Here is a 20,271-nt window from a genome sequence, read left to right as displayed (position 1 = left end):
TTCTGCACTTGGGATGTTTAAAACCAACGTGAGTTAACCCTACAGAACACAAAGGTTACCACTGACCACAGAGTTGTACTCCTTCTCTGGAGCCTCATCACAGTAACCCAAGATGGGTCACAGTGTCACAGAATGTCTCATGTGTTCCATGTTCTCAGAAGAGCTAGGGAAAACCCAGGTACTTTGCCTCACCACCAAAGTGCCGAAGTTATTTTCCAGCTGCCTTAGCTTGTCCATTTTTTTTTTTTTTTCCCAAGTGACTAGTAAGGAGATAGGAATTTTACTTCCTAAATGTGGCTTCATTTGGGTCAGTTTTGTTGCATTTGTGGGTCAGAGCTGAAGCAAGCAATAGCCAGGCCAAGGTAAAGAGAAGGCCCTTGTGCACTGTACCCTGCTGGAACAGCCATACTGCAACTTCTTGTAGGGTATGTTCAGTGGTGGTGTGCCTAGGTAGCAGCAAAGGAAAAGATCTTCTGGGACCCCTGCAGCATTATAGCTTCATAGTAGCCTATGAATTTAGAGATAAACTGTGAACTGCTTTGAGAGCAAGCTTAAACTTGTACTGGACAAAAAGGTAGCCAGTTGATGGCACACAGTCCATCTTACCTCTGTCCCTGGCCAACTAAATTGAATACACGTAAACAGGCTTTGCTGCATCTCCTAAAGAGCTATTTTCCCAATAGTCTGAACTGGAATAATGAGAACAGTGGAAGGGCAGGCTCAGGAATGATTCATTAACTGCAAAATAGGGGAAAATTCATACCAAATGTTCGTTGTAACTGCTCTGCTGCTTCCAACAGCATTTCTTGTGTCCTATAACTGAGGGGTCAAACCTGATGTTAAACTTTCACATGAGGTCTGTATGGAGACCATGTGCCTGTAAGATGCTCCCCATCAGCATATAAAGCCTGCTGTGCATTGCTTTATTAGCCAGGTCCTGAAGTTGCGAGGTCTACTTGGAAATGTAAGAATAGCCATGCAGATTCAGGCAAGCATCTATGTGGGCAGGTAACTAGAACATGCTGAGGGAAGAGTACATGACCATGGCAAACGCACAGTGACACATCCAAAAGGTATCCCACAGGTTCCAGAAATCCGCAGATCAGGGAAAGCACCACAGATTCACACTTAGGAATTTCCATGTTAAATTGCTAAGTAAGATGCAGAGCCATTAAAAACTGCAATATTTAATTGTCAAGGCCCTTAACATTGTGGCTGAAAGAACTATAACTCAACACCTAAGCTAGGCATTGTAGCAGCAGCAAAGTCTGAGTTGAAGAGAATCATGAAGGAATCAGAGTCCCTAACACCTATGCCTGCTTTTCAATAATTTATAGAGAAAGGCAACCCACATTAAAAGAAAAGCAAATTTATGAATCTCATTTTTGAGCCCATCCTCAAAAAAGGGTGGTCATGAGGGATATCTCCAGGGAGTGTGAAATGCTTGCAGCTCCAACCCCTTTGAGTGCAGCAACACTGGAACTGCTGACACGTCTTCAGATCTGGAGCTGCTAATAGAGACCTTATGCAACACTGTAGCTGTTTTATGCAAAAATCCATAAAATTATTAAAAGCTTCTGCAGAATCAAAGGAAACTCAAGATGAGAATGGCCAACAGTTTCTTGGATCAAGCAGTATTGTCAGCTCCAATCTCGTTGCCAGGCTTGCCTGCTTCTCTGCTTTCTCTATTAATTTGTTCGAACTAGTTTGAAATGAATCAGTGATGCTGCTTCCCTCAAGCTGGCTCTGTAACTTCATAGCTCTTGCTGTGAGAAACGTCATCCTCATGTTTGGCCTGCCTTTTCTTTAATGATTAACTCAAATCTGTGTCCCTTCCATTTTCCTTGCTCTCAATGCACACATCAAAAATCCCACCCTCTCTTTTCAAATGTCTCCAAGTAGCTTTTGGGTTTTTATTACCTTTTCCCATCACTTAGGGCATTTCTAAACAGAGACATCTGAACAGCTTTACTCCTAGTCCAAGCACTTTGGGCACATGGCAGTGCTATTCCAGAAACCATGTACCTGCATTGCTGAACCGGAGTTTGGGGTAAGAAGTCAAGCTAGGAGGCAGGATATGGTTTAGTTTTAAAGCAATACTGTGTTAATGCATATATACAGCTTTAGAAATGTATTAGGCTTGTTACAGTGACATCTAAGGTTTCCCTAAACATTCCTGCTCTTTCCACCCTGTAATTTTATATAGTGAGCCAGTAAAATAAATGAACAGCATACAGCAATCTGCCTGGAAGTACAATGATCCCAGTGCTGAGGATTTGGACCCAGCTATGGGTTTTGCTTAGAGACTGGTCTTCAACTTTTGTGGACTCATCAGCCCTCCTGATTTCATATCTGCTGAAAATGCTACCGCTTTTTTATATCACTATTATTTGTAGACCTCTTACAAGTAGTCCACAAGTTGGAAGTGTAGCCACAGAAGTAGCTCATCATTTAGACACTCAGCCTGTTTCCTTCTTGTTCCCTTCTTTTGTGCTAAAGACTTCACAGCGTTTTTAGCTGGCAATTAAAAACACTGCAGCAGTTTTATTAGCCCTGCATGCTTTCTTGTTCTACTCATGTTATTTACTTCTGCTAATTGGTCAGGTATTAAAGAACAAACAGAACAATTAATTAGTGGTCTGACAGGAATTATAAAGAAAAAAAGGCCTTTCATAGGTGTCAGATTTGAGTCACCCACAGAAGCTTAGAGAGTGAAAGAATGAAGAGGGATGAATCACGGTCAAAAGAAATGTTTTCAACCATGCAGTGTGGCATCCAGATGTGTGGGGATTGACTACACTTTTAGTCCAGGGTGCAAAGGCTGATGTCTTTGAAGAGGCATTGTAAGGGCTCTGGAATGGCTAGGTTTGATACGGAGCACCAAGCCATGGAAAGACTGTGTTGTTCATGGAAGTAAGAGTGATGTGGTGAGCTCAGGTGTTCAGGCAGGTCATCTTGGGCAGATGAAAAACACCTCGTCCCTGAGTCAGGACACACACCAAGGACAACAAGAGTTGCAACATGGCTTCATTTCTCAGATGTCCCTGGATGAATTTGGATGGGTCCTTTTGGCACTGCAGCCTCTATTTTCCTCTTGGAAAACTGGGTGAGGTCTTCTATGCTGTGCTTATTTTGTCCTGCTTGCCAATATACTCTTCAGAATAAATAAATTTTATTTCTCCAGTGCAAAGAGTAGAAATTGCAATTGCTAAGGAAACAATCAGGTCTGTCCCACCTGGCAGCAGACATACTCCGGATCTGCCTTTCCTCCTTGTAACACAGATTATTTTAGCTCTAAGGGCTAGCTAAATCACCACTGGGACAACATAGTTGGACAGCTGGGAACATTACCTACAGGAAAAATCTCCCATGGGAAACACTGAAAAGGGCTTGTCTTAAAAGAGCTGCCTTAAATGCGAAGATTAATCACATGGGTATCAAGCTTTCACGTAACAGTAGGGAAGGAACTTATTTGTCCCAGAGAAGGCTGCAAGGACAAGCAAGGTTCTTTGGGGCATTTCTACACTGACAAATGGCACCTAGTGATAAATAATGAAAATAAAGGAACCTGGATTCAAAAGTAAGATCTTGGATGGACCTTCACTGAAAAAAATGGACCTATAATTTTGGGAATGACTCTGTGCTAATAAGGCAGTTTATGAAAAAACAATGTTTCTGTGGTGCCTTATGCCCTGTGGATGTCACATCTGGGAACCCTAGTCAAAGTATCCCTGTCCTTCAATTGTTTGTACAATGTAAACATTTTAGACTGTCCTTCTCGAGAAGAAAAGCCATTCAAAGTCCGTGACAGTTTTAATGTTTATTGACCCCTATGTTTGATGACCATTTGGGAAAAGGACTTCCACTCCATAATTGCTGGGCCACAAAAATACTGTTAGGATCCATCTTATTATGAAAACATGGGAAGTTTTACTGAAGGAAGTTTTACTTGCATTTTGCACTGAAAATGCAAGCATTCATTTCTGTATACAAAACCCTTACAGTCACCAGCCAACACTCACAGATCAATACATGAACAGCTCAGAGGTTATTTTAGGTGATCCAGAATGGTCCTTCTTGGATTTGTAGTCCATGACTCTATTATAGAAAGATTTCACACCAAAAAAAGCCCTTTGGTAACCAATCCAGGCAGATACTGAGTCACCCCTCAGATAACAATCAGTAATGCCCAGGAGAAAACAGGATTTGAAGTAGAGATTTCTGAAGGCTACAGGCAGCAGGAGACAAAGCTGAAGGATGAGAAATTGCACAGTATATATGCATATATGTGTGTGAAATGAAGAAGGTGTTTCAAACTTTAGGATGTACAGTTTTTGACTGCTCCAGCTCAGAGTCTGCAAAACCTCTGTTGAGCATTTGAGCACACTGCTGTTTTTCTAAAGCAAAGCAATGAGGAGAACCAGAGGAATCTGGCATATATGTTGCCGGGCCAGAGCAGAGTGCAAACATCGCTGGATATGTAACCCAGCAATGACCTGCCAAACAGCTGAGAAGAGTAATAGATCTGATACTCACCCAGGGAAAGGTTGCTAGCCCCATCTGTTGCTACTGTTGGTGCTACTGCTATTTTTCAACATCCCTTCTTGCCAGGGTATTCTCCAGCCAAACACCACATCCTGGAGAACAGTATGGCATCTGCAGAGCTGCCAAAGAGACAGCAGCGTTCAAGGGGTCCCTTTTCTCTTGCTTCTGCTGCCACTGCTCTTTGAGGAGACAGATCAATTGAGCAGCTGAAAAACATCCAAAAATTAGACTAACCTCAGAACTGAAACACTCTTCCACTCTGCAGAGAGGTCTCAGATGCTTGAGGTGTGCTTGAGGACGGCATGAGCCAAAGAAGGGTTGCAGTGTCAAGGGCAGAGGTGGAACTGCAGCTGCCTGTTTCTGGAGGAAACATGACCCTTTCGTTCACAGCCATCACTCCCTATGCTGCCATCTCTTTTGGCGATCATCTCTGGAGTGAAGTTCCCACTGCCAACCTTGGGAGTTGAGGGCACTCAGTGTGGTGCAGTGAAGAACCCAAATAAAAGGTTTAAGCTCTGTGAGTGACTTCAGGTGATGTGGGCCAAAAAGTATTCAGAGAAATACCACTTCTCAGAGTAGTGCAGCTGTTTTGAACTGGAGGTGAAATCCATGTTCACATGGATGAGAGCATTGCTATGACTTTAACACTATGAAAGTTTTCAACCTTTCTATTTCCTGTTTTGACATTGACATTGTTATTAACAACAAAATTGACATGAATTTAGGGCAGATATGAATCAAGGCCTGAACTGAACATGTAAAATTTCTTTTTTTTCATTTTACTGAGATGGGACTTCAAAGAATCTCATCTCTTGCCAGCTCCTGAGGATATTACTTCCTTTTTATTTCCATTTAGCTTGTTAGCAGAAGAATAGGACTAAATTAGGTCCTTCATACCCAATTCAAACCAAGAGAAGCATGTAGCTTGCATTGTGGGAGAGGGACCCAAGCATTCTGCATGGCCTCTTTGAGATGGATGCAAGAAACTCTTTAGAGCAGGGAAAACTGTAATCCCAATACAGGGATTTAGCTGGGACACCAAAATTAATTTTCTTACCATTATGAAAGCAGAAAGGGAGTTATGTGATGAGCATGGGACAAATAAGGATTTTGAGGGTCTCCTCCAAAAATGCAAAATAGCTCCCTTCTCTATTGAGAAGGCTGGGATTGGCTGGGCCAAAAAAACCCAGATCTGCCTGAGGAAGACAATCTACAGAATCATAGGTAGACAATCTACAGAATCATAGGTAATTTCTTGATGGCCCTGGATCCAGTCATTGAACAGGCTTGACATTGTCAATGTATAAGAGCTGGTGTTTTTGCAGCTTGTAGTGGCATGGCTGGGAGCCACATATAGAATTATATAGACAGGATGAAAAATTTCCAAGGGAAAACATGCGCAATGAGAATATGCTCTGTTCTTCCTTAAAGCAACAGGCACTGTTGCCAAGCTATGCTCAGTCAAGCTGCTATACGTACCAGGAAATAGGCTTCCTTCCAAAGTAAAGCTGTAAAACAAGACAGATAAAAGGGGTTGAAATAAAAACAAAGGGAAAGTGGAAACCTTCTCCTTGCTTATATTCCTCTCTAGACATGGCTAGCATTTGGAAGATGCTTCCATTACTATCTCCACCAAGGGATCCATGAGCTTCCCCCATGTGAAGCTCTGGCTTATTGCTTCAGCGACCTTGTCTGTCTCCTACAGCTCAGTAGGTGACCACCCATTCCGCATGCCTGCGTAGCACTTTTTGTAGGTGGTTCATTGCAGCACCGTTGAGCTGATATCCAGTGCCTGCCTCCATGGAAATGAGAAATGGCTCCTCTGAAACAGACCTCTTTATTCCGTGGCCTTTCATGAAATTTTGAAAGGAAAAAGTGAAGATGTTGGAGAGTAACTATAGAAGAATCACCTCCCTTCCCCAGTTTCAGTTTTCCCATTATCCATTGGGTGTGAATATTTCACCCCAGAGCACAATATGGATAGAAGAGTCACTAAGTACACAGCACTCTCATCATTGCAGGTTACTAACACATCATCATAAATACTGCTGCGCCTTCCCTTCCCCTAGCCTTGGTTGAAATCTATGATGAAAGGAGGCATGTGCTGCATATAGACATTCACTTGCTTCCCTACAAAGTCCTTCAAAGCTTAAGTGTCATGTAAAGTGATTATTTGCTATTAACCATAACAGGTTCAGGACAGTGAAGCTGTCTTTGTAGGGATGGTGACACCACCAAAAACAGGGAGGGAGAGAGAATGGGTGAGGAAGGTCAACATTTTTTCCCCCCAGAATAAAAATTTCTGTTTGAAACCACCAAAATGACACAGTTTGGCAATGCCAAATATTACACTAAAACATTAAATATAACGATGTAAATATTGTATAGAAAGTACCAATACACATGGCATCCTCTGTCCAAATATAAATCGGAGCTGGACAAGCAGGGACTGAATGACTTCAGAAACTTGAAACAAAGTAAGCCTTTCTTGCTGTTCTAGCAGCCTGATTTTTTTCAGTCACAGATTTACTCAGTGTCACATATTCTCAAGAAACATTTTGCCTTGAAATTTCCCTTTCCAATGGAAAACAGCTTCTGTCACTATTTTTTTCACTCGTGTTTGACTGTGGCCAGCAAGGCCCCATGGGGATCTTCCGGGGAGAGTTCAGTGTATTTGCTTGGGAGTACAGCATCCCCTCAAAAGATGGTGCTACAGATTAAGAATAGACAGCATGGGACCCAACATCTCTGCTGCAAAAATGAGGATGATTTTCTTTTTTTTAGCATTGTTTCAGTACAATGCCAGTGTATTCTGAGAGCATTTGTCAGCACTGACCTCCAAAACCTGAGGCACATGCACACATGGGCTGACATCTCGAGAACTGGCACAATCCAGTGGAACAGAACAAGGGTTTCCTGAAATCCCGTTTCACATAGATTTTCTGATGTCTAATAAGGGTTGTGCTCCCTTACGGCCTGTCTCAGAGGATGACTAAAAACACATTCTTGTTGTTGTTCTGTAAAAAAATGTAAAGATTTGGACACTTCCACTCCTTGTTCCTCTTCACTATGGCACTAAGAAGTTCTCTGGAGATAGAGGATAGACAGCCTCAAGTTAGACATCTCCCTTGCCTCATGTAACCTCCCAGCAGACATGTAAGGGGCCGAGTTGTGCAGAGCCATGACTCAGTGTGAGAGTGGCCAGCAGAGAGAGGCAAATTTGAGGCTGTTTCAACAGTAGAAACAGCAGATGGTCCAAACCCAGTGAGTGTCTTCACAGGGGTAAATCACAGGAGGAAATCAGGCCTGCTACCTCTCCCGAGGAGGGCTTCCTCTGCTCTGGTCCATATCAGGCACACAGGAGGTGAGGAGAGGTGGGGTTGCTCCTCCAGAAGTTGAGCTAATTTTCAAGAGCCTCAAAGCTTTCCAGCTTCTTCACCTGGGAAACAGGGGAAAAGGGGTGATCCAGGTGCTTTAATCAAAGCCTTCATGTGAATGTTACTCTTGGAAATCCAGCTCCAGCTAGGAAAAGCCAAGGTTTTGCTGCCTACTCTGCAGGTGGGGTGAAATTGGGCAAGAATCCATCCCAGATCTGGACCAAATAGCCCTGCTGTAGTAAGCACTGTGATGTGACCTCTCTGAGGTTATGCCAAGGGTGGTTGGAAAGCAGTAGAAAGCATGCAGGAGAAGGTGTAAAGCTGAAGGTTCCTGTGTGCTGACAGTGCAGACAGAGAGGCAAGCATAGCAAAAGATACTCATTCTCAGGAGCTGCTATAGGCTCGGGCTTGGGGTCATTACAAAGGTATGATTTACATTTGGAAAATAAGAAATGCACATGCCTGAGGTTTTCTTAGTTGCACCTGTGCTTATGCTACATAGAAAGTAGTACGGTACTCTTTTAACAGGCTTGTGAGCCCTCTACTAGTGCACACCATCTCCCATTTTTGAAGCTGCTGGCAGTAGGACAGAAAAGGGGAGTTGAGGAGGTATTTTCCGGGACAGATACACACCTGTTTTTTCCTTCTTCTTCGTTTTGCTATGTAAAGCCCCAGGACACACATGCAAATACAGTAGCGCTGTGGAGTGGAACCAGTATAAGCAGGTGAGAAGCAAGATTAGAGGTATGGAGCTGAGGTTTGCTCCCTGACAGTTTGGCTTGTAGTCTGATGCCACTATGAAGGCTTGTTCAGCTTGTTAATCACCAATTCTGCATCTTCAATCTGTCAACTCCCCTTCCCAAAAGCACCCTCAGACCCCCAAAACTGCCTACTGTTGCAAAACCAGAGCTTGCTGTGATACTGAGAGACTACAGAAACCGATGTGAGCCCGTTAGGAGAGAAGAAGGGTAAGTGACAGGATTTCACTTAGGAGTGGCAGAATCTGAAAAAAAGGAAAAAAAGAAGAGAGGCTTTAAGAAAATGCAACCAATAATTAATACAGGGATTGAGCTTGCCTGAGGCTGACATGGAGGCCCAGTGCTTAGGAGAGATAAAAGAGGATTAGGTACTTCACTTGTAAGAACAGCATCCGTCAGCTCCAGCAGATAAGATAATAGCTACAAGGGCTGTCAAGCCTTGTGCCTCCTGTACTAATGACGTTGACTGGCAGCATGAATCAAGTTACTTCCACACACCCACATGGACACCCAATTAGCTATGTGCTGCAGGCAGGGCTGCTTTCCTTGGAAAACAGAGCTGGTCTCTGCAGCTGGAGGCCAGAAACTGGGAGGTGAGTCTATTCTAGCAGGGTAATCGATGCCATCAAGAGGTATGGGATTGATACGGACTCCACACCTGCACAGATTGAAGGAACTAAGAGTCTAGGAACGGTAGTTGTTCCTCCTTTCTGTGACATTAAGTAGCAAGACAAACTCAGAACTGGGACAGAGTGAAAATGTGCATGTTTATATTTTAACACAGCATATAGGTGAACTGCAGAATTCTCTGTCATGGGATGTACCTACAAAAGAAAACAAAAACCCACCCCCAGAAAACCAAGCAAGATTGAAGGGAAAACAAAAAGTTTCTGCTTTTTCTATTGAATACAAGCTTCTTCACAGTTACTGTAATGAATTATTGTGAATTTGAAAGGGATGTTAGACCCATTGCTACATAGTGCCCGCCAATTTTGTTTATTAAAGATTAGACAAAGGCCTAACTTAGGATCTGGGCTTTTTTCATCCATGAGAGTGATTCTAACTTTTTACTCCTTTCTGGGGCTCTGCTGGAGCTGCTGTCTGTTTGAACCAGGACATGTCATTAGATAGACCTTGATTCTGCCCTTGTCTGTGATCCAATGAAATAATCTGTCCTATCTCTTTAGAGAAGTCTGAACTGCATCTTCTAGGGTTATGTGATATCTTGTTTCAAGAGTTCCTCCCCATTTACCTGGCTCTGGATCCCCAAGACACATCACCGGTGATAATTCTTCATCCCACTGACAAAGCCTTTCCTTGATGTCATGGTGCTTACTCATTGCTTGAAAACCTGCACATGCTTTCCCCTCCGAATCAATTTTTAGAAGTGGCTTGGTGCCATTTGCCCTCCCTTGAGTCTTCCAAAAAAAGAGATGCTGTCCCCCTTTGTCCAGTAGATTATTTATTTATATTTTTTTGAGGACACAAAAGCTCTCCATCCAGATCCCCAGAGCTATATATACTTGGTGTGCCTTGTTCTCATATTAGGACTTGCAAAGAAGGAAAACATCTTGCTGTGCTGGCTCAAGCATTTCACAGCATCGTGCCCTGGCTCCCAAGACAGTTTGTTCTACTGGCCAGCTGCCTCTGCATATGGGTTCAATTGCATCAGCGCTCAGCAACCAGTGGGCCAAACTCTGTCCTTACTTGGATCCAGGGACAATCTTAGCAGAGTTGCAAAGGTAAAAACAAAGTTAGAATTGGGCCTCCTCTTCCACCCTCCTTCCCTCCCTGGAGAGGCAGAAGATTAATGGGAGTTTGCTTCGCCTGGTTTTTTCTGTCTGTGAAAAGCTATTCACTCTCTGTGACTGTCAGCCCAGGACTGTTCAGATCAGTGTGGCCATACCGATGCTTCCCTGCTGCCCAGAAAAGTTTATTTTGTTTGTGCATGCTAAAAGACCAGTCTTTTAAAAATACATTCCCCCAAATGCCAGGTCACATAAAACACTGGTGAAGATCGTGGGATTTGAAAGTTTGTTTCAATAAATTGCTCCTGGAGGCAGGTGTTTCATCACAGATTTCCATTTTTTCATTGGTAGCCTGCATAGCTTCAGAGGAAACCCTGAGGGAAAAAATAAATCCCTTGAAACCCCAACACCAGAAGGCAAATAAATCTCTGTCAAATTTATTACTTTCTGAAGTCCTATAGTTATTCTGAAGAAACACACAGAGTTAACAGTGAAATAATTCTGGTGTCCAAACTATCTGCTTAGTTAAGAATTTACTAGCACTGCATAGGCTTCCCGTAACAAGGTAACCAGATATAAATTGGCTGATAAAAATAGCTTTACTGTGTTAGTCTATCCCTAATTAACTTGGTTCAGCTGTCTTCAAAGATACTATTTAAATCCATCCATCTTCTGGCATGGAGCATACTGATGCACAGACAGAGGTGCATGTCAGCTCATGATAGTTTATGTTAATTACTGGGCTATATGTGTGTTTGAACATAATTCTGGGAGAGACGGAAATCGGCCTGAAGGGAAGAGTTTGACATCAGGCTTGTCCTGTAATTCTTAAGAAAAGAAAGACAAACTGAAATACTGAAAGGAAATGGTTGGAGGGGCCGCCAAGATCTGGTCTTTGCAATTGCAGTAAATAGAAATGCTGTGTGTCTTACTGGAACTAGATTGCTTTGTAAAGAAAGACTGTTCAAGCAAACTGTGTTCTGATCCAGACAAGTGAAATGTCCCTTGGACACAGAGCGTCGTGAAAACTGTTTCACTATGGATTTGTGCCAAGTATTCCCCCTGTCATTCCCTACCCTCTCTCTCATGTATGGACCACTTGCCATGTTCCTACATTCTTTATCCACTTTTTCATCTCCTCTCCTGTTCCTAGATCTTGGTAAATGGTCACATACCTATAGCTGGTGCCAAGTACAATAGATAGTCACTGGGATCACACTGTAGCTTTTCCCTTGCAAGAGAGTATTATTTGGCCTCTAGCTCTTCTAATCTGCCGTTGTTTACTGGGGAACACAATGTCTTTGAGATTATAGTCAAAAACTGGTTGAAGTTTCTTGATGGAGTCAGATGGCCCACATGAAAGCATAGGATGGAAGACAGTAATTTTGAGATCATTAATATTATTTCCATTTAGAAAGCAAGGATACAAATATATGGCAAACTTGGGAGCTGGAAGACCAAAGCAAGGAAAGCAATGACTCTGGAAAGTGGTTTGGAATAGTCATTTGAATAAAAGGACCTTTTTTTTTTTCTTTTCAGGGGACCAAACCCAGGAGATGTTAATAAAAAATATCATCAAGGCAGCCTAGGGGAAGGGTATGACTTGCTTACAAATCACTCTCATCTACTACTGCTACAAGGACATCTTTTGCTTCAGTTGTCCACACTTCAAAAAGGGCCTTCAAGAACACAAAGAGTTCAGAAAGCAGACAGTGTTTGACTCAAAATATAAGAAACCTGCTATAAGAGAGCAGATAGATGCTGTCTGATTAAGTGACCCATAAAACAGCAAACGAGACTTTTAATTACATGTATGAGGACTATATTCCAGAGAGCAATAAGTTCTCTGACAAAGTAGTGCCAGAGCAGAATAAGGCTTAGAAGTCACAAGACAGATTAAAAATTGGCAGATGCTGGAGCATACAGGGGAAAGAGTTGCCTGTTCTTCAACACAGCTGATTTTGCTTCTAATAGGACAGAATTTTCCACATCCTACATGTATGACCTAGAGGCAGAGTTGCCCTCAAAGGAGACTATTTATTGCTCCATGCATGGTATATTACCTTCTCTGAGGTTCCATCATGTCAATATTTCTGTACAGCTTGAGTATGATCTCTCATACAAGTTAGTGTATTGGATGAGTGAAGGAAAATGCCAGGACCCGAAAAAACTCCACTATGAAAGAAAACTAGGATTTATCCCAGCATTTCAGGGGTATTTGGCTGTTGACTCAGAGGTCCTTGCTGTGGGCTTAGCACAAACCCCTTTACATGGGCACCTCTGGCATATTCAGCCAGCACCTTGTTTTCACAGCTTGGTTCCCAGCTGTCCTGACCCCTGTTTCAAGACAGGTTTGACTGTGACAGCAGGAGGTGGACAAAGTGGCTTTTGGAAGGCTGTACAGAGTGACTCAGCAGCTCGGCTCCAGTTACAGGACCCAGAATCCACTTGGCACAAACCCTGTCTCTTTTCACTGCTACGCCACCACACTGCTTGCTGCAGCACAGCTCATCCTTGCCCTTGCTCACCCACACCCTTACTCTGGCACTCTGCTTCACCTTCCTTTCTGTAGGCACCAAAGCTTGGCCAGGGCTTTTCCCTTCCAGCTCCTCCACGTAGGACAGATCCAGATGAGTTTTGGTCCTGTGTGAAGACAATAGGTGGAAAGTATTTCCCCCCCGCTCCCTGGCTCCCCCTGCCCTTCCTACTCCCATGCTCCTGTTCTGCATCAGCCCTTTGGAATTCTTTTCATCTCCAACCCTTGCAACTTGACTGCTTCTTCCTGTCTGGATCGAAGTTGAAAGCTCCATTTGTTTAATTTGGCTTTTAATTGACCTCGTCCAACACTCGTTGATGTCTCAGCTAATCTGTGTTTCTCCTCTGCTTATCTGGTGCAGTCTTTTGAAGTCCCCAACATGATAAAGTGTCCTGTAAGAAGAGAGAACAAAAGATGCCTGGGGCAAAATTTCCCATCTAGTTCTCACTGTCCAGTCAATGTTTTAGTTGTCCCTCAGCTCTGAGACAAGCAGGAGAAGGAAATACAAAATAATTTGCATCTATCCCCACTTAGCTGGACATTTTGGTGACAAACTCTGCTAAACAAGCACATCATTCAGCCCTCCATCTGTCAATAAGAGCAGATATTGCTCTTATTGCTGGTAAGGCTGCTCTTTGCAGAGGTATGGCAAAACCCAGATCCCTCAACATTTATGAAATGTTCAGGTGCTGTTTGGTAGGATGGGAGAAAATATGTTGCTGCCAGTGCTGTCTGCAACTACCAGGTTTGCCTCAGGCAGCTGGGGGACTTAGGTGTGCAAATGCCACTGAAATGGGAGCCTGGGAGAAAAGATGGATGAACATTATGGGAAGCACCTAAGACTACCTCTTACCTAACATGTTAGCTAAGCCATTCACCTTCATCATGACTATGTCTGGAGAGGCTAAAACGGGGTTTGTCAGCCTCCGTTTGCTTGCCAGAAGTTTGAGCTAAAAAGCTAAGCCAGGTCTGGCTTATGAGCCGAATTCAGAATTTTCAGTCAGGTATATGAATTTCTGAGGTGAAACTTGGCTGGGACTTGGGGTCTGACCTTAAGTGCAGGTGCCACCATCTCAAGGCATTTGTTTTTTTCTGAACTCAAGTGTTTCTCCTGGAGACAGCACAAATATAGTTGGAGAGCTTGGATTTAAAAAAGAGGCTTAAGCACCTTGGACTGCTGCTAGATATCTAAAAAACATTGTTTAAGAATCTGCCATTAGTAACTGGTCTCCACTGAAAGCTAACATGATTTGGGCTCCTAAGTGATAGCATGTGTTCTTGCCTTCAATGATGAATGCTTTAAAGCTTCCAATTTTCAAAAAGTCCAAAACGGCAAGACAAATGCATCCCCAGTGTAATGGATACAGCTCCCACTGATTTCAGCTTTTGGGAGATTATAGTTATGAAAGTGTTCTGTGCAAACTTTTCAAAGAAATAAAAGACTTTGCAGAGGCACAGCAGGGAGCATTTCAAATCAAAGGATATGTTCTGCAAAGCTGTTTGCTCATGAGTCATTGCATGAACAGAGTCCAGGACTCAGAGGAAATAAAAGGGTCTTACTAAAAGCAATATACCATTGAGTATGTTTGTATATATGTGCAAAGCCCAGTCTTGGCTCCAGAGGCATCACAAAGACTAAAAAAGCCCATGGCAGGAATTTAACTTGGTTCTGTCAGATATAAGCCTGTTATTTTCATTCTGAGACAGCGAACTCCACTGTTCACTGTGCTACCCAATTCCGAGTTCAAGAGCTTGACATTCTGAGCTATTAACTGTTGATGTTATTTACTCATAAAAATCGCTGTTTGAGAATGCAGAGAAATACATTAAAATGTGTAATGCAATGGAAGCATAGGATCAAACTCAGATTTCTGCCAGGAAAGGGAAAGATTCCACCCACCAGGTACTCTCCAGATGTGCAGAGCAAAGCAGTTGTAGATGGAGACATGAGCTTTTTATTTTTATCTTGCAGTTCCTCATGCAAACATTTTGACAAAATTGCAGCATAAAAATCCATTGCCAAAGGGCACAGTGAGAAATGTTTCAGCTGAAATAAAATCTTCTAAGGGCTGGTGAGTCACTTAACATCCAGTTGAGAAAAATTAGAAGAACCGTACAGAAGAAAAGCTGTGCTGGTCACCTTTGCAGAATCAAATGGGGATCTCCTGTAACAGGTCTTCTTTAAGTGACCTCCTTTTCAAATTTATTCGCAATGTGGTTCCTGGAAGAAAGAGAGACTGAAAAAAAATGGTGCCTGTCTTCATACTCCCTCATAGATACCACTTGGATTGCAGACAGCTCACCCAGAGGAAAATTAAGCTTGGCAGGGAAAAAAAAAAAAGCCCCTTATGTATCTTTGATATTTCTAAATTGATATTTCAATATTTTTGTTTTGCACCAACTGAAACAAGCCCAAATTTTCTGGTAGCACGTGTGTGTTAACATGGCTTCTATTTTATTAAGAAGAAGAAGAAGAAAAAAATAAAATCATGGCAGTCATTTAGCTGTAATGGCCAAGATATAAAATGTCAGGTTTATTTATGGCAAGTAGCTGGGTAGAAAATATGTCCTGGCATCACTTGAGATTTCAAGAACTTTGTTTTTCTTTTTCTCTTGATGCATGAAATAATGCTGTGTTCTTAACAAACAAACAAAGCAAAACAAAGACAGACACAGCCCTCCCCAGCAAGACGGATCATGTTCTTCTCCCCACATAACCACCTCTAGAGGGAGAGGGCCTGCTAGAGATGCGGGGACACAAAAGCGGGGACACAAAAGTCAAATCTGATGCAACAGGGACTTAAACCCATGCTTTCCACCTCTGAGTTCGCACACTAATTACTGGAGAAATTAGCACTCTGAGCTGCTGTTTTCTGCTCTGTTTTTGAATAAAAATTTCATGCTGGACCTGAAAAGTGTTCCTGTGAAAAAAAAAAAAAGAAAAAGAGAAAGAAAAAAGTGCCACTGAAGTCAGCCCACTCTTGCCACGTGTGCAGCTGTCGATGAACCCACATTTTCCGACAACAAACACTTCCACTGGAAAATTCCTTCTCAGTTCTCAATGATGAGCATTAATTTATTCCTTCTCCAAGTCCCCAGAGCTGCTCACAGAGTCAGCAATGCCCAGAATGTGGCTGGTAAAACGACAGCCACACTGAGACTTGTGAACAGCAGCAATCTGGCTTTGTGTTACTAGTACGTGAGCGTAACACGTGTAGCATTGCTGTTGCTCTTGACTTGAACCTCTGATGAGCTTTAAAACACCATCTGAACCAGCTTCATAAACAGGTCTTACCAAACTCCAGCTGTTAGCATTTCTGGGATTATTTTTAGCACAGAGTTTCACTCTCCCTCCATTATAATCGATTATCCTGCAGTCTACCTTTATGTACCTTCTTACAAGACCACCATGCCACTGACCACAGACAGAGAGAAAGCTGCCCTGGCATGCTCTTCTTATCTGAATGTGAAGTGACATCAGGCAGGGCCCTGCCTCTCCTTACACTGGTAAATTAGACAAGCCAGGTTCTGTAAACACTTTTTTTTTTTTCTCTGCTTCAAAGGGACTTTATCTGTCCAAAAAGAGCCGAGTATGGATTTCTGAAAGCAGGCTTAGATCTCTCAGCCAAGCACATGCTGAAACCTTGGTTCTTCTATCCCATGACAGCAGAATTATAAAAAGCGGGGCAGTCCCTGCTACTTTTTAGCTTCTGCTTCTACTGGTGTCCCAGGGTTTCCTTTTCCATGCCAGCAGAATTTTGAGTCAGGGTGCCAGAAAACAGATTCTCAAAATCTGGATCTGGACACTGTGTGGCCCCAGTTTAAACCATCTTCCCCACCTCTGGACTGGTTAGTCTGGGAGGCTAATGTGACTTTGTTAGCAGAAGGGTACGATGGGTCTTCTGGATGCTTCTCAGTAGGCAGGCACTGACTTCCAAAAATAACTTCCTTTTTCTTCTGTTAATTAATGTAGTGTTAATTGCAGTGTTTTCCTTAGAGTGAGAAACCTCATCATCTGCAGCATTTGCCAGACCTCGTGCACAAGGACTGGATGTGCCAGGCATTTTCAGCTCCTCTAAAAATGAAGCAGTTTATGGAGTTCAATACCCAGGGCAAAACCACTGGACTCCCACAGGAGCCAGAATGCCAACTGCTGGCAGAGGAGGTTATGAGCTAAAGACATTTTGTACATAGGTGTCTGTCAATGCCATTTAGGAGAAAATGGTTCTTATGGAGGAGTCTCTGAGAAGGTAAACAAGCAATTCCCAAAGATCATCAAGCAGGACCCTCACTGCTCTAGACACCTAAGACAGATGCCCAGCACAGTGCTGCTGAGGCATCTACTGTGTGAAGAAGGGCTTCCTCCATGAAGAGCCACCACACCATCAAAATAGCTGAAATAATACATAAAACTCCCTGAAGGACTATGACTGACATAGTAAAGACAGACATTGCTTACTGGCCTTGGGAGATGGCACAGTCATCACTACAGGAGGTCTTAGGAAGGGCACAGGAAGAGTGGACAGGGAGATGGGCTAGAGGATCTCTTGAGTTTCTTCCAGCTCTGTTTGCTAAAGTGCTTTATTAATACAAGACTCCAACCTACCCGAATGAAGACCTTATATAATACAGACACTGTAATATGAGTGACAAAATGAGGGCAGAAATAAACTGCAGTTTTTAACAGTGGAGCAGTTTATCTAGAAATGGCCTGGGTTCTCTTTTGCCTGATGCCTGAGTCAAGATTAGATAGCATGCTGATAGTTACGTAGTAGCTCTACACAGTTATGAGTCTGACACAGGATACATGAGGTCTGCTCCTCTTGCGTGCTGTTAGGGTTTAATTTTGATTTTCAAGTGGATTATTGGCCAGAGTTAATTCATTGCTGATAATGTGACCATGAAGAGATTGTAACAGAAAGACAATAGAGTAGATGGACTGTGGAAGCTAACTTGCCTTTACTACAGAGCACAAAAAGCACAGGAAAGTTGGCTGGAAAGAAAATGCTCCCCTTACTGCTTTCTCTCTCAAATTTGGGACTCTACATGTCACCCTTAAAGTGATGGACTGTAACTGGCAAGGGTGTTCTCCCAGATCCAGAGGGAAGGCCTTTCTTTCAAGGTCATTCTTCAGCAAGTATCCCAAACAGAGCAATCATCTAGCAAAACAAAACAGAAAACCCCAACAAACCAAATCGCCGTAGTTCAATCACAGCTGATGCCGAACACGGATGCCTGGAATACTTACAAGAACTGAATTTGTATTGCAAACTTCCCAGTTTCTTTCTTTGGTATTGCAGTCACATTTACCATGGTAAATGGCTGTTATTTACCATGGTAAATGACCAAGGAAGAATTTGTAAGGTCATAAAAATTATGGATGTACATGTTATGTGTGGTGAATGGTTGGGGAGGAGAAAGCACATTCTCTGATGTTACCCCATCAGAACATCATGGCCCAGCCTTGAGGACTGATTCAAACTAAATAAAGACCTATACCATGTATCTGAGCATTGTTTAAGTACAGCATATTAACAAATTCAGTGGCAACATATGGGAATGCATCTTAGTACATAAGTGACTTTAGCGTTTATGTATGAAGAGCTATACTGTGCCAAAAAATACTCTATGTCAATCTCAAGCAAATGATGACGTTACTGAGATTATGCTGCTGTCAGAAGTGATCCTAATAAGCAAAGTGCAAAAAATAATTTCAGGATTCCTTGTTGTGCACATACCTCTAGGAATATGCTAAACCAAATTGCAAAATATCTGGGTTGAATTGTTGCTGTCGGTATTGTAGAATCACGAAAGATAATGTACTCTCTCTTAACTGCTGAGGGGAGACATTTTCCTTACGAAGTTATTTTGCAGCTTGCAAAGGACCAGACTCATCCATATCCAAAAGCTACAGCATAGGCCATGTTAAAACAGTCTTTTGTTTCTGGAGATTACAAATGTGTAAGAAATATAATTTTGGTACCCAGAGCAAGGGTCTTCTGTGTTCTTTCAGCCGAGGAATTGACATAGTTTTAAGGTATTATTCTCCCCTTAGGTCTTGGTTCAGCAAAATGCTTCAGCACGTGGTTAATTCTAATCACTTCAGTCATCCCATTCGAATCAGAGCTTAAACACTTTGCTGAATTGTGTTTGAAGTGGGGAACAAGTACTTGAATTTTCAAAAGTCTCTAATTGCAATTAGCTATGCCAAGGGTAGTTTTTCATCTTTTTTCTGTATTTGGTGGACAGTTTGGATTAGAAAAGAAATGACTGCAACTCCTGTTTTATATACAAAACTCTTCTGACTACATGATGGGAGGTTGTAATGCAGAGATTTGTTTTAGAATAGTTTTGTTCTGGAATTTATTCCAACTTTCCAAAATAGAAGCTGTAGTCATCTTAAAATCCCAGTTTGTCTTATGAGAGCCTTAGGTCTTGTAATTAAGATACTGTGGCTTAACAAGTTACCAAGCATCAGCTAAGCTGAGGTAATTGTCTGGATGCAAACCTTACAGTAAATGCTTAGCCTAAATGCTGAGTCAATTTATCCCTAGGCAAATGCAGAATAACATAATTTAACATTTCAGACTATGCTACAGTGAATCACTGTGTTTGCCACAGGCAAAGAGAAAGGATGTAGGCAGTTGCCCCAGCTGAGGAAAAACATGATAACTGACAATCCTTGTCACTCGCTGTGGAGTTTGAGCCCTTTCATGCTGCTGGGAATGGGAAACAACTGATGCTTAGCAGTTCTGCCACATTCTTCTACAGGGGTTTAATCATTTACTGATCTAAGGAAATAGTCCAAATCCAGCACGCATTGGTAGCAACTGAAATGACTGATGACATTCAGCAAGGCTGGTTCTCAGTCCGTTTTTGGAGGATATGTGTTCATCACAGGAATTGTTATGATGAAAGCAGAAGTAGAAAAGGAGCAATTTGCCCATCTGTACAAAGCTGATGAGATCCCCAGAAGAAAAGGTAATCAAAGAAAGGTATGGTAGAAAGCTGTAGAGTCATGAATGTCTTTTTGAAAGAATGGATAAGGAATGACTGCACACTGTCCCTTCCTATTCAAGAACTAGGAGACATGAGAAGAAACTAAGTGGTAGGACAAAGAAAGGAAGACACTTTTTCAGACATTTTGCAATTCAGCTGTGGAACTTCTTGCTGCAGGTTTCTGTGGTTGTGGAAGTTTTATTTGGGTTCAAAAATATCTAGACAAATCCACAGAAGTAAAATCCATTAAAGAGCATTAACGAAAAATAACATCTTGGCTCAGGAGTTCAGTGAGCCACAAATTGTTT

The sequence above is a fragment of the Strigops habroptila genome, chromosome 5 (genome assembly GCF_004027225.2).
Source record: "Strigops habroptila isolate Jane chromosome 5, bStrHab1.2.pri, whole genome shotgun sequence".
Lineage (NCBI taxonomy): Eukaryota > Metazoa > Chordata > Aves > Psittaciformes > Psittacidae > Strigops > Strigops habroptila.
The sequence above is the reverse complement of the archived record's forward strand: the minus strand, read 5'-3'. Positions refer to the sequence as shown.